The 8,132-nt window shown below is 45.3% G+C and overlaps 1 long non-coding RNA gene across 1 annotated transcript; it reads left to right on the top strand.

Annotated features, from left to right (window-relative positions):
- The first annotated feature begins 5,016 nt into the window (after window positions 1–5,016).
- On the top strand, window positions 5,017–5,948 carry LOC118095199 (uncharacterized). Its single transcript, XR_004693811.2, has 3 exons — window positions 5,017–5,052; window positions 5,157–5,233; window positions 5,591–5,948. It is a non-coding gene; the product is annotated as an uncharacterized LOC118095199 (long non-coding RNA).
- The last annotated feature ends 2,184 nt before the right edge of the window (window positions 5,949–8,132 follow it).

Genomic DNA, 8,132 nt, shown 5'->3' with positions numbered 1-8,132 from the left:
TTTTGTAGCACAAGAGAATATATTTCTATGCTGCTTTTCATCTGCATGAATCGCAAATTGGCTTACATGCAATAAATAATATTAACAATAACGTAATAGAACATCACAAAAGCAACATTAAGGAGACAACATAAATCTTGTGCACAGGATTAGTCTCCATGTGGATGAGCCTCAGTGCTGGGAGAACGGTTGAGTTTTGTTTCACTTTCTGAGCATCTCTGCTTATCACTATATTCCAAGCAGAGATCTTTGTTTAAAAACAAACTCTTAGTCGGTTTTCCAATAAATCTGCTCCTAACCCCTGACTCGTGAAGCTGGTTCCTCTCCTGAGAATATGTGTGCTAAAGGTGGGGAGAAAAGACAAGGTAGGACCACAATCAGCAACTGGAATACCTGAAGATGCTGTTTTCCACAAGAAAAAAAGGAAAGGAGCAGAAGTGAAAACCAGACCTGAAGTCATTTCCTCTGATCTGAAAACCCAGGTCCTTAGTTCCAGGTGGTAGGAGGAGGTGGGTGTGGGCACATTATTGGGAGTTTTTCGATACAGTGGTACCTCAGTTTTCAAACAGCTTAGTTCATAAACAACTTGAAACCCGAATGCTGCAAAACTGGAAGTAGGTGTTCTTTTCAAACTTTAATCGGAAGATGAACATGCTCCGTTTTGAGTCCCCCTGTGTTTCCTGTTGCGCTGCTCATGTGAGCCCCCTCCCCCCATTGTAATTCAAGCCTTCTGTTTCTGATTGCAGTGTTCCGAGGTGATATTTGGAGCTTATATTTGGTGCTTTTGTTTTTGTTATTTATTTTGCGGTTTTGGTTTTGAAGGTTTTTCAGTTCATTTGTTTTTGTGACTGTGGATCCCAGTTCAGCTACTGATTGATGGATTGATGGATTGTGTGACTGCGAAAATGGATAAAAGACCCCCATCCAAACAATGACTATCATCAGTGGAGGTAAGAATTTTTTTAGATTTAATTTTTATCATCTACAATACTGTTTAATTTATTTTCTAGTACAGTACATTGATTATTGCTTTCATTTTATGGATCAATGGTCTCGTTAGATAGTAAAATTCATGTTAAGTTTCTGTTTTAGGTGTTGTTTTTAAAATTCTGGAACGGATTAATCCATTTTGCATTACTTTCTATAGGAAAGCGCACCTTCGTTTTGGAACGCTTTGGTTTTGGAACAGACTTCTGGAACGGATTAAGTTTGAGAACCCAGGTACCACTGTATATAATTTTTTAAAAATACATTTCATTGCCAATGTGTTTAGCGCTGCAAGATGTAAGCAGATTTGAAGGCTCAGCCTGGCAAGTGTTATCCTGACAACAATTTGGGAGTATTGCAGAGTCTTTTGGTCTGAGTACAAGCAGTGCATGATGAATTAATACTTTTGACTGCTGATCCGTCTGATGGCTTAACTTCACGGCCATTTGTTTATTTAAAATATTTCTCATCCTTCCACAACTGCTCAAGATAGCTCACAGCATTTATTTAAGGCAATTCCATTCAGCAAAGTCAAACCTAAAACTGAAAGCATTTTTAAAAATTTCTTTAAAACAACATACAGTCGTAGCTTGGATCTCGAATGCCTTGCAACTCGAATGTTTTAGCTCCCAAACACCGCAACCCCGGAAGTGAGTGTTCTGGCTTGTCCGATGCGGCTTCCGATTTAGTGCAGGAAGCCCCTGCAGCCAATTGGAATCCGTGCCTTGCCCCCCCCCCTGAACCCACCGATCTCAACCAACTCTCAATAGCACCCCCCCCCCCAACATTCAAGCTCCCTTTCCAAGCCTCCTCCAATGGCCACTTTCCATCAGAATTCTTGAATCCAGCTTGGGAAGGCTGGCTGCCCTGCTGTGGGGGACAAGTCCCTCTGGAAAGGACTCTACTCTTTCTTAAAGCCACAACAGTCTCCACCATGTCTCAGTTCACCAAAGGTGAGAGCCTGGAACCCCATGGGCTCTTGCCACCACTCGGCAGAGAGAGGGGAGGGAGGCACCCAACTTTCGGAACAATATTTTATCCACCCTGCTCTGTGAAGTCATCCTGTTAGAAGCATATGAGCTTCTTCCCGTTCCTGGTTGCAAGGAAGTGAGCTGCAGGTTCTCCTCCCAGATCTAAAAATCAGGTGTCTTCCCCCAAACGATCCTGGGAATTGTAGTTTGTCAGGGGTTCTGGGAATTGTAGGTCTTTGAGAGGGAAGCTACAATGCCCAGGATCATTTGGGGGACATCATGTGCTTTAGATGCTCATTAGATGCACCTTAAATCATAGGATCATAGACCTGTAGAATTGGGAGGGAACCCAGGGGTCATCTAGACCTACCCCCTGCAATGCAGGAATCTCGGCTGAAGCATCCATGGCTGATGGCCATCCCACCTCTGCTGAAAAACCTCCAAGGAAGGAGCGTCTACTGCCTCCTGGGGGATTTCTCCCCACTGTCAAACAGCTGTTGCAGTCAGAAAGTTCTTCCTCCAAGGAAAGAGAGTCTACGGTCTTCCAAGGGATTCCTCTGAGATATTGACAGGGCTGCATGGTGTGGCTCTCATATCCATGTCCTGAAGGACAGAGAGCAAAACCTCTCTCTCTCTCTCTGACTCTCTCTCTCTCCCCTTTCTCCACCCCAGGCAGAATCACAAGGGGTCTGTGCATCTGATTTCAGATTTAGATATCTTTATTGTCATTGTCCCCTTGCGGCTGGTAAGAAGATGGTTGGAGTTTGGAGCCCAGCCAGGGGTGGTTGTGGGCAGGAGCCTGGCATTGTCTGGGGTGGACTAGATGACCCTTGGCATCCCTTCCAATTCTACCATCAGTTACAGGTAGGTAGCCGTGTTGGTCTGACGCAGTCAAAATAAAATAAAAAAATCATTCCAGTAGCACCTTAGAGACCAACTAAGTTTGTCATTGGTATGAGCTTTCGTGTGCATGCACACTTCTTCAGATACACTGAAACAGAAGTCACCAGACCCTTATATATAGTGAGAGGGTGGGGAGGGGTATTACTGAGGGTGGTGGGAATGGGTGATTGGCTGATAGGAGTGGTAAACCTGTTGGTGACTGTTAATGACTGCAATTGGTCTTTCAGGAAAAAGCAAGGGCTGAGATGGTAAAGTGAGCTTGATCATGTATAATGAGATAAGAATCCAGTGTCCTTATTCAGACCAGGTCTCTCCGTGGTTTTAAGCTTGGTAATGAGTTGCAATTCAGCAACTTCTCTTTCCAGACTGGATAACTCCATAGCGTCAGCAGCACCCCTTCCATTATGCTTTCGTTGGGACTCCTAAGCGGTGGACATACTATCAAAGGCTAATTGGCATGGATAGCCAAATCCATTGATACCAACAACACTCTTTGGAAAACAGAACAGTGGATGGGAAAGGCCTCCTTAGAGGGCCGTACGGTAAATGGGGTGCAGATAGTACAGATAATCAGAATTGGTCCTTGGATGCACATCTGATTAAACCTGTGGGGCCTGATTCAGCCAAGTGAAAGGAAAGCGAAAGGCTGCTTTTGTGGGGAAAGGGATGGGGAGCGAGACAAAGAGCCCTACCCTCTTCTTCTTCTTCTGCAATGGGATTAACCAACAAAAAGGGAACAAAACACACCGAGTGAATTTTTCACAGCCCCAAAGTTGTTGTTGTTGATTGAGTTTATTTATTGAATTATTTAAGCACGCAAAATAGGGGATGGATGTAAGGGTTGATGGGTCCAAGTAGGCATGATGGAAGCAACAGTATTTGTTCTTTAAGTGTCTTTGCCACATTTATATACGAGGAAGCTAGAATCTAGCAGCAATCCAAGAGAATAAGAAAGCTAGCTACTATGGTCCGCATTGCTGACACATATCTAAAGAAGCAGGTAAGTATTGGAACTTTTAAGTTGGTGGTTTTTATTCACACAATGTTCCCAGTTGCGCCTCAGCTGTGTCATATCTACGGGAAACTGCCAAGAATAGACCCACTCTTTGTAAGCTGTGAGGACTACATGAGGGAGGGACTGGAGCCCAGACAACGGCCTCTCGCCTCTGAAGTATGGGTGATAGACCACTGAAGCTGCAAGTGGAATTCCAAGCCCCTTCCCAGGTCCCCCACCTTCCTGCCCCAGACTGGAGCTAGCGTGGCTGGGAGCTAGGCGCCAGCTGATGTCTCCGTTTCCTTTGCAGCGAGGGAAAGATTCAGCCGGGGAGCTGGCAACGAGATTAAGATGGGCTTTAGGCGGCAAGCATCGTTTACCACCCATTTCGAAGAAATCTCAGGAGTTCCACCGTGAAAGAGCAGCACCTGAGTGCCACCTACCAGGGAAGAGTTTTGGTATCTTGGGATACCCAGATGCAACCCCCCCCCCTTGTTTCCTGCATCTTTTGGCAATAAAGCCTTCATTTAGGATGATGCTGTGTCTTTCTTAATTTTACTCTTTGTAAGCTGTGAGGGCTACATGAGCCCTGTATTCTGTGCAATGTGCAGGGTACCCACGTGATATAGAAAAAGGATTCCTCCCTCCAACTGGGTTGCCTTGCATAACCCTCTGCACCATGCAATTGTCTCACCCTCTTTGAAAGCCACCTCATCCAAGATGCTCTTGTGGGGCATCTGGTTGTCCTTGGCTTCCACTACAGGATTGCCAGGATTCTCCATGCCGGTGAAAGTGGAGAGAGAAGCCTTTCAATCTTTGGTGTGGCTAAGACAGCTGAATGTGCCCCCCCCCCCCATTCCTCATATGATGTCCTTCTTCCTCCACAGGGTCACGCCTCCAGGGATGAGGCTCCAGATCTAGCTCCCGGGATGAAGAACCAGACAACATCCTGGTGGTTCCTGGCTGTGATCCCTCGCAATGCTTCCCCACTGCCCCCTCTCCATACGGGCATGGCTCCTTTCTGGCCCTGTTTGGCACAGAAGCAGCAGCCAAAGTTTCCTCCAATTCGAAGAACATCTCAAGTTATTTCAGTGAGGGGGGAAACTTTGGCTGCTGCTTCTGAGCTAGGCCAGCTGGGAGGGAGCCAAGATGCTCGTACGGAGGGGGAGGCCAGGTTGGGGAAACTTATAAGATCAGGTAGGAGGACATGCCCCTCCTCAGGTCCCCCACCCTCCTGCCCCAGACTGGGGCTAGCGTGGCTGGGGGCTAGGCGCCTGCTGATATCTCTGTTTTATTTGCAGCGAGGGAACAACTCAGCCTGGGAGCCGCCGCATCCCAGGAGGGACTGGAGCCCAGGCGGAGGATACGCTTCTCTGAGGTAACGGGACAGGAGTGTTAACGGAAAATCTGAGGGCTCTCTTGGACAAAACAAGACTCCAGCCAAGAGTATCAGGGCAAAACAGCAGCCAGTAGGCTTGGTCTTTATTCAAGCAAAATACTGTCGCGACAGGGCCCCACCTGCAACCAGGTGAAGCAAGAAGGAGACCCCGAACAAAGGGGGTCTTCCCTTTTTCTTTGCATCCCACCACCTAGGTACACCCCTAAAGATACATCACTAGTATGTCACTGATATGTCATTGATACATCCCAAAAAGGAGGGGTCAAAGATAGAAATTTGAGCACCTGGCCAGCTGCTCCTGGCCTCTTCTCACCCCCTCCCTCTTAAATTCCACAGGACTAAGAGAAGTTGGCTGCTGTCCTTTGAGTAGTTGCCGGATCATGGCCGTCGGCTGAGTCCTCCCAAGACCACCCATCTTCACCGCATGGCTCCTTGGCCCCAAATGCACGGCGGTGACGGCGAGTACGCCGTTCCCAAATCCAAATCCAGCATGGAGGTGATGGCTGCTGTCCTTTGAGAAGATCCTGGATTGAATCCACTTTGAGAGGAAAATCAATCGTATAGAAGATGATCGGCTGTCTGGCACAGTTGGAGGTGAAAATTCCTGTCCCTGAGCGGGTTGCTTACGTTGCCAGATCATGGCCGTCGGCTGAGTCCTCCCAAGATAAATTTTATACACAGAGTATAATAAAGTGAAATAAAAGAGATCTGACTCATGACTGGTTTCTTTTCTCATGAATTTAAGTCTCATCAATCGAAACTCTCTCTCTCATCAGTAGTGGTTTTAACAAATCCTGGTTACAGCCAATTTGGCTGTGAAAACATTGTATCAATACCTGAGGTAGGTGAATGGGAAGACTTTGGAAGACTGTTGTAATAATCAGTACGCAAGCGCTAAGGACACTGTTTGAGAATGACTATTGATTGGAGTGCAGCGAGCTGTCAAATTCGATTCTTCCGGTCAACCCATAGAAATACATGGGAACAGGCAGAGGAAATGTAGCGAGCCGTCAAAATATCCAAAATATCCATTTTTAATATGCAAAACAAACAGTATTTATTCTGATCCATTGTTTCCTGGCCCATAGGCCAGTGCCTGCTCTGTCCATTGGGTAATCTGGCTCTAGTTGGGAATGCTTCTGTGGAGATGAATCCTATAATTCTCCACACACACACACACACACACACACACACGTCATTCCTTCCATAAGTCAGAAGCAGACATGGTGTGTGGAACTGGACCAGGGGGAGAAGTGGCTCTCCTTGCCTTCTTAGCCCATATTTTCCCCTAATTTCTGTATCCCATGTAAATGTCCTTCCTGAGATTCTAGCCAACCTCAACTGGTGCTCTCAGTTACCATAATGGCCCTTAGAAGAAAAGAGATAGATGTTCTTATCTATATATTTATCTGGAACTCCTCCAACCAATCAGACTAACTGAGCTTCTTTCTACCTTAGGCGAGAGGCCAGCCAGAACAAGGGGGGAAAGGCTCCCACTTCAGGTAAGTGGAAATGCCAATTGAGTGCCCTATATTATAGGAATGCTTCCTTCCCGTGTCCCCCACGCTCATGTGCCATGTTTCTGTTTTCTTTGCAGTGAGGGAGCCTTTCCCCATAGTATACTCTGTTCTGGCAAAATCCCTGGAGAGACGTGGCGAACATCAGGTACTAGGGCAGAGGACTTTAGAATCTATCATGCAGCCGCATGCCTGTGTTGGCTTAAAGAATGGTTACTATTGAGAGATGAAGAAATTCTTGAGGTAGAAGGCTTTAGGAACATCACTGGGTGGCACACATATCTATTGCAAGACGATAGGAAGAAATTTAAACAGTTCTCAGATCATGTGATAAAGAAATCGATTTTCAAGAATTGGCAAGAACTTAGAGATCTAATTGAGCCTAAAATACCCTGGTGGGCCTCACCCCTGGAGATGACGGCAATGGGAGGAAGAAGTAGGAATGGAAATTGGCTAACCTACCAAGATTTATTAGTAAAGGACAAGGGTGAATTAGTGTTGAAATCACCAGTTGGTTACAATATCTCCAGCTACAAAGTCTATTTAAGGAACACAAAGAAGTAGGGTTTGCGAAAGAGAAATCTATGGTACAGGAATTAATAATTGAAAATCATGTTAAACCTTTATCAAAGTTATACAGATTCTTGCTGGAGTGGGAGCTAAAGGATGAGGAAATAAAGTGTGTTATGGTTAAATGGGCTCAAGACCTGGGAAGGCCAATTTATAAAGCCCAATGGGATAGATTATGGAATGTAACAATGAAATTTACGGCCTGTACTGGGATAAAGGAAAATATGATGAAAATGCTATATCGTTGGCATTTAACTCCGGATAAGATCGCAAAAATTTATAAGAGCGGAGACAACAACTGTTGGAAATGCCAAAAGGAGGTAGGAGACTATATACATTGCTGGTGGAGATGTGGAAAAATTAGTAAGTTCTGGGGGGAAGTCTACGAGGAATTAAAAAAGATGATGAGGATTACATTTTAAAAAAGCCCGGAATACTTTCTATTAAGCCTTGTGCCCGACAGTTTCCCAGAGGATAGGGAAGATATCTTTCTTTATGCCTGTGCAGCTGCAAGATTACTAATAGGTCAAAAGTGGAAAAATGAAGAAGTACCTACAATTCAAGAATGGCAGTTGAAATTACTGGATTTCATGAATTTAGATAGGATGACTGCGGCAATCAGGAACACCTCGAAACAATGGTCTAGGAAGAAATGGGAGTACGTAGAAGATTATTTTAGGAAAAAAAATATTAAAACGGAATTAGTGATCTGTTTAGATTAGAGCAACACAGGGGAATTAAGAGGAAATTGTGATAAGGACGAAGCATATAACTGATTTAGTTCTAGGAGA

Source organism: Zootoca vivipara, chromosome 13, assembly GCF_963506605.1.
Source record: "Zootoca vivipara chromosome 13, rZooViv1.1, whole genome shotgun sequence".
Lineage (NCBI taxonomy): Eukaryota > Metazoa > Chordata > Lepidosauria > Squamata > Lacertidae > Zootoca > Zootoca vivipara.
Note: the sequence above shows the minus strand (reverse complement) of the source record. Positions and strands in the feature narration are given on the sequence as shown.